We start from the raw sequence: 6834 nt of genomic DNA, 5'->3' as shown, positions 1-6834 counted from the left end.
TGTTCTTTAGTCCAAAAGGCACTACTTTGTAACAATGAATTCCCTTAGGAGTATGAAAAGCTATAAGCTCTTCGTCCTTAGGATTCATTCAAATTTGGTTGTAACCTGAAGAACTATCCATGAAAGATAAGGCTTCATGACCAGTAGTGGTGTCAACCATGACCTCAGTGATGGGTAATGGAAAATCATCCTTGGGAAATGCATTGTTCAAATCATGAAAGTCAATGCACACTTGGATTTCTCCATTCTTCTTTTTGACAAGGACAATGTTAGTGATTCATTCTAGGTACAACAATTCACAAATGAAGCCTGCCTCGATTTCTATTTAAGGGATAAGCTTCGGCCGAAAGTGTCTTTGGGCTTGTTTGACTGGGTGCACGCCTTTCTTTACTGCCAAATGGTGTAGAAAAATACTTGGATTAAGCCCAAGCATTTCTTTGTAAGTCCAAGCAAACACATCTTCATACTCTACTAGGAGCTTGAGGTATCCTTCTTCTTTTTCAAGAGTGAGAAGCACACTGATGAAAGTTGGCCGGGGTTCTTCAGTAGTTCCTAAATTGATTTCTTTAAGTTCAGCAACTGTAGTCTATCCTCCATCTTCCAAGGCTGGGGTAGCTTCATTGACCTTTTCATTGGTTGCTTCAACTTCTAAAAGTGTACCTTCTTCTACTGTAATATGAAACGTACATGATACTCTTCAATTTTCTCATTATGGACAAGTGATTGACTTGTGTGTACAAATGTTTGCCTTTTGACTTTGTGCGATCCTTTAGTGCTAATGTCTAGGGTAAAGTTATGCTTTATGCGTGAAGGAATGCTACTACAGATATCATCATTAGCTTTCTCCTCCTTTTGAACCTTAAAGTTTATTTAATTTTGAGAGCAATTATCAACGGACCTTTTCGTTGCCCCCAAATGATCAAAGACTGATCTACATGCAAGAGTGTCTTGATTTTTTGTTAAGCAAGTTGTATTTAACCTGTTGAACATTGTGATTTGTGACCATAAGGCCTTGATGCAATCGAACACCAAGACGCGTGATGAAGAGTGATCTTTTCTTTAATTTGAACTTTCGCCGACCTCCACTGTTATGTATTTGGAACTTGAAGCATTGCTTCTTTTCTTGATCCATATTTGAGATGGTTGTTCTGAAGTATAACCTAATTCGGTCTTAGGGATAGAAATTTCATGCCTTTCAAGCTGCATTTTCCTTTGTGTTTTGCTAAGGCCATGCACCTTCTCTCCAGTGACTTTTGGAATTAGTTTCCCCAGGTCCCTTTGTTTTGAGAAATCGTAGCCCGCTCTGGCTAACAACCTATATGCCTTTGGGTCGAACCCTTCTTTTGTTTGTTTACTTGGTGGAATATCATGCTTTGTTAGACTTTATGAAGACCTCACAAATTCATTTAGTGGCTTCGAGGGCAAAGGATATGTGGATGAAGTTAAAGGCATGACATGATTTTCTTTCAATGTGGCTACATCCTCCATCGTTAACTTTGTAGGAAGCCTTCCCATGTTTATTGTAGATTGAAGGCATTTTGCAAATGGTGATTGTCCTTTCTTACGGCGTGATAATGGTACATAACGGAGGAATGGTTTGTTGGAAGGCATTGAAATTTCCGCTCTCACTAAATTACTAGTAGATTCACTAGAATGATTATTTCCTCATTTTGGACCTTTTTTTGGTGAAGGAATATCCTTTCCAGTGATGAATCTAACATGCTTCTTTTAACCGTGCTTCTTTCCATGGACGGGATCTCAACTGGGAGAGTTTCATTAGGAATGTCATCTTCTATAGACATGGCAAAACGGGTCAGAATTTTCTGACCCGACCCGACCCGACCTGAAAAATACCCGACCCGAACCCCTTTTTTTTGGACCCGAAGCAAAACGGGTTGACCCGTGACCCGACTCGTGTTTTTTGTAGGTTAACCCGACCCAATCTGCGACTTGACTCGAACCCGAACCATTTTTTTAAATTTTTTTTTTTTGGGTAAAAAAATAGTAAAACTAAGACAATATTGGTTTAATTGTTTATTGTGAACTTTAAGGAAACAATTGATACATTTACATAACTATATGCAAATTAATTGAAAGATTAATGGTTGAACATTCTGTAATGAGTAAATATTTTTAGATATCAAATAGCAAAGTACATGCCAAGATAATCTGGTTACAGTAGAGTTAAAAACATAGATTTAAAATTGTAGACATGTAAGAAATATTCACAAGTGTGAAAATAATGAAGCTAAAGTATCAAATTAGCATAAATTATGAATACTTAGACCTATTTTTTAATAATATATGTCCAAAATAATCGGCTTTTCAAAATAAATTATGATATTTCCTAGAGTGTGTGTTGCTTAACAATAATATGATATTCATAAAAGAGACCATGCATAAATAAGTAAGCAATCAAATTTTAAAGTATATCTCAAATTGAAATAGAGTGTCAACCACAACTGATAATAGATTATAAAATTAATTTTCAAGATTATAAATTTCTTATATATTTTTATTCTTTATCAAATGAGTTATCCAATAAGTCATTTGTAATTTTGTTTTATATTTGAAATGTTGATATTGTGTAGAAATTAAACTTATGTATTTGTTTTACTTATCTTTGTGTTATTTTGTTTGAGATAGCAATGTTAGGATTTGTATAATTTTAAAATTGTGAATAAGTATTAATAAGTTTAACTGAGTTCATTCTTGATATAAGTGATGAATTCAAAATAATGCATTTTACATTAAGTAATTTATTGCATGACTTTCCAAATGACAGATACATGTTGTTTTCTATATAAAAATTAAAAAAAAAAAATTCATGTGAAAAATACGGGTCAATCCGACTCGACTCGACCCGCAACCCGATTGACCGAACCCGATTTTGACCTGCTTAAAATGACCTGTTTTTGACCCGTGACCCGTTTGACCTGCAACCCGATTGACCTGACCCGACCTGCCCGTTTTGCCATGTCTAATCTTCTACATAAAACTTTGCGTCAGCAAAGTGGGCTTCAGTCTCAGTAAAAGGTTTCAAGTCGGCATTGACCTTTTTTATTCCACTTTGAAGGTACTTGAAATATTGATGCAAAGTTGAAGGTACTATTCCGTTTCCATGGACCCATGGATGTCCTAACAACATGCTATAGGTTGTCTTGGCATTAATAACATGGAACAAAACGTTACTTGTCAATTCTTCAATGATTAATTCCAAGTGTATCATGCTGATCGCATGTTGTCCTCCCTGGTTAAAACCTTGAATGACCAAATGACTATACAATAATTCCTCCATAGTAAGACCAAGTCATCTCATCGCCATTTTCGGTAGTATATTAATAGCTGAACCTTCGTTAATGAGAATACGATTGATCTTTTGTTCACAAGCATAACTAGAGACATAAAGTGGACGATTGTGGGGCTTAGAGCCTAACAACAGATCCTCGTCAGTGAAAGTTAAGTTTGGAGAGCACACGTAACATTCCTGGGTTTGTTGAAATGCGTTGGTATACGGGGTGTACATTTCTGGCTTTTCAAGAGCTTGGGTGAGAACTTCTCTTGATGAGGTGGAGGATTGTAAGGGTTCAACTTCATCAACCTGAGATTGGAGTTCCTTCAAAGATGAAAAAGTCTCGTCTGGACCACCATGGTCGACCTCCTTCTCTTTGTCATGATTTTCGTAACAAGAGACTGTGTGAATAGCTTTTGCTGAGTCATTTTGAAAGAATTTTGTGGGAAAGAATTCTTCTAATGTGATGAGATTTTGAAGTTTTTGGGTTTGTACTGAATCATCATACATTTTTGTTCCTAATCTTTTTTGCCTTCTATTGTTCCTTCCTCTTGACTGAGGATGAATATGGTTTTGTGCTCTTCTGGACTCCTGGGTGATCAAATGAAGAGGGAATTCTGGTCTTTTCTTCCATCTCCTACAAGTAACCATCATCCAGCCTTCCTCCTCGTCCATTGTTGACCTTTTGTCATCATTTGAGTTATAGTCAGATGTTTCTTGTAAGAGCTAAACTTGAACAGGTTCCAAAGAACCAAACTGGATGAGTGTGGTATTTGCTCCTTGCTTAGTAGTCCAAGACATGCAACTAGGTAAGCAAACGTTGCAAGGTTTGACTTGGCAACGTTATCAAAATCCAAGTTGATTTTCCTTTCCTTGGCCAGCTTCATGATGAGTTCCTTAAGAACAAAGCATTTTTGGATTGGATGGCTTATGTTGCGAAGGTACTTACAATACTTTTGAGTTATTAATTTTCTCTATCTCTTTTGGTTGTTTGCATTCTGGCAATTCAATTAATTTCAGCTTGAGCAGTTGTTCAAGCATTTAGGGTATGTTGGTATCTGGGAAAGGATATACCTTTTGTTCCCATTCCTTAAGTGACAAGTGACGCATCTCATGCCGTTGGCCTCCTTCAGACCTTTTCTCATTAGCCTTCACATTTCTTGTCGAAATTTTGATTGGAGTAGAGATGATGTTCATTGAGTCTTTGATGTTACTTTTCGCATTCCTCTTATTCCTTATTTCCCTTCTTTCTTTCCTTTCCTCAGGTACGGGAGGTTTTGTATATCCATGACTAGAGATACTCAGCTCCATGTCGTGCCACGAGTTGCTACTCTTCAAATGTCTAGGGTTTTATCCCTTGAAGGATGTAAAGAAGTCCCTAATGCATGCCTTGCAATCTAAAGTCAAAGAACATCATCGATTCATATAATCAACAACAAGCTCATCCTTCCATTGCTTGGTATTAGTAAGCTCCGTCATGCTTATTGTGTGATGTGTGCTATAAAATTGGTTGAGAAACTCCCTTTTAAGTTGTTCCCAATTGTCGATTGACTCAAGTTCCAAGTCAATGTACCAATTAAACGCATTTCCTTGAGCGAACTAACAAACTGTTTTACAAGGCGGCTTCCTTGAGTTCCCGCATTCTCATAAGTTTCTATTAAGTGAAAAATGTGCTGTTTTAGATTACTCTTCCAGTCAAATTGTAGGAACTAAGGAGGTTGGTACCCATTTGGCATTCTCATGTTGTCGATGTGCTTTGTGTAAGGTTTTGAATATGTGAGGGAATTAGTGGAAGAATCCCCATACTGTGCTTGAATGGTATTTGTTATCATGTCTTGCAATTTTTGGACAGATAACGAGGCCATTGAGGTGGAATGTCCATGTTGAGAAGCATCTTTAACCCCTTTTCCTTTATTAACCCTAGCATTTTCTCCTTTCAAGGTAAAGCTGGGCGGGTGCTCAAGGTCAAGACTTGATTCACCCGAATCTTTTACCTCCAGTTTGTTCATTAGGGTTACAATTGTGATGTCCCTATCTTCAAGTGTCTTTGTGAGGAAGGTGATTTTTGTTCCATTTCCATCATCTTTTCTTCCATGGTAAAAGTGTTAGTCATCATCACTAGCATGACCTCTAGATATGATGGAGAAAATAATGAAATAGGATGAATCAAAGGTACTTCATTCTTTAAGTTTCTCATCACGGGTGAATAGTTGATAGAAAATGTCTTTGTTGTGGATGATTCATTATCGATCTCCAAATCTTTCGAGACAAATGAATCCTTAGCGACAACTTTTTTTTTGCAAGAAAGTCTAGGGAGATGATAGTACGAACCTTGCTTTCTTTGGTTGGTTGGGGTTGAAGTCGATCGAGAGCTTTGGGTCGACTGCGAGTGATTGGGCTGGCATAATCATCGACAATGTAAGCATCAACCACTGATTTTCGGACATTCTTACTAAAGGCCATTGAAGCTGGTAGCAAAATGATGTTGAGTTTCTTTTCTTTTGAAGGAAAAAGACATGAAAGGCAGAGAGGTCCCACTGAGCGTGCTAGAATTTTTAGACAACTAAATTTCTAGTTCGAAATAAATCAAACAAGTTAAATAGTTTTATAAATGCAAATTTGTATTGATGAATATGTGGCACAATTATCTGAAATTACAAAAGATTGATCCTCTGATTCTATCTCTTTGAAAAACTTGTTGATTGGAATTATAATAATGTGATTTTGACTCGAACACCAAATATCCTTCAATTTGGCTGAAGGATGGATCGAAGACCCTTGAAACAAAATTAAAATAAATCTCTGGCTATGAGCTTGTTAGAAATTCTTTGTTCTTCATATTTTTCGTTTTCGAAGGTTTTATGGTGGAAGTTCTCTGGGGCTTTTGAGGCTTGAATCTGTAGAACTTTACTAATTTATGGCTTCTTGAAGTTTTTGAAGGCTTTTAAGCTTGATTCTTGTAAACTTTAAGATCTAGGAAGGTAGTTTGGATGGTTCTACTTCGAATGTTCTTCAATTTTGAGGTTGAAGTTCTTTAAGGCTTTGAGGCTTGATTCCTATTGAGTTCTGTACTTCTGAGTGCTTCTGAATCTTCTTTGATGCTGCTTGTGCTCTAGATGTCTTGGTGTCTAGAAATGCCTTAAGAAAGCTTCTATTTATAGGAGTTTGGGGTGGATGAGCGACATGTGGCGAAGTCTGATTGGTGACATGTGTCACAGCTTTAAGACTTTTTCTCCAAGACACATGGCATCTTTTGATTGGTCGAAATGTCTTGATTTTCAAGGTGACACATGTCAGCACCCGATTGGACTACACACGCGGGGTTGCTTATGTCATTGCTTACACGCGCCGATGTGTGATTGGTTTTTTTGATACATTTCTATTTCAACAACACTTGACAAATTTCTATTGGTTTTTGAATAGTGATAGTAAAACCTAGTAGTAGTATGTGGCGCTTTGTAATTGGCCGTTCTTTATGGATTTCGTAGTATGATGTGTCAGTTTGTAATAGGTCGGAAATTTTCCCTCTCTACAGGGAAATC

This window comes from Quercus suber, unplaced genomic scaffold (genome assembly GCF_002906115.3).
Source record: "Quercus suber isolate HL8 unplaced genomic scaffold, Cork oak 2.0 scaffold_763, whole genome shotgun sequence".
Lineage (NCBI taxonomy): Eukaryota > Viridiplantae > Streptophyta > Magnoliopsida > Fagales > Fagaceae > Quercus > Quercus suber.
The sequence above is the reverse complement of the archived record's forward strand: the minus strand, read 5'-3'. Positions refer to the sequence as shown.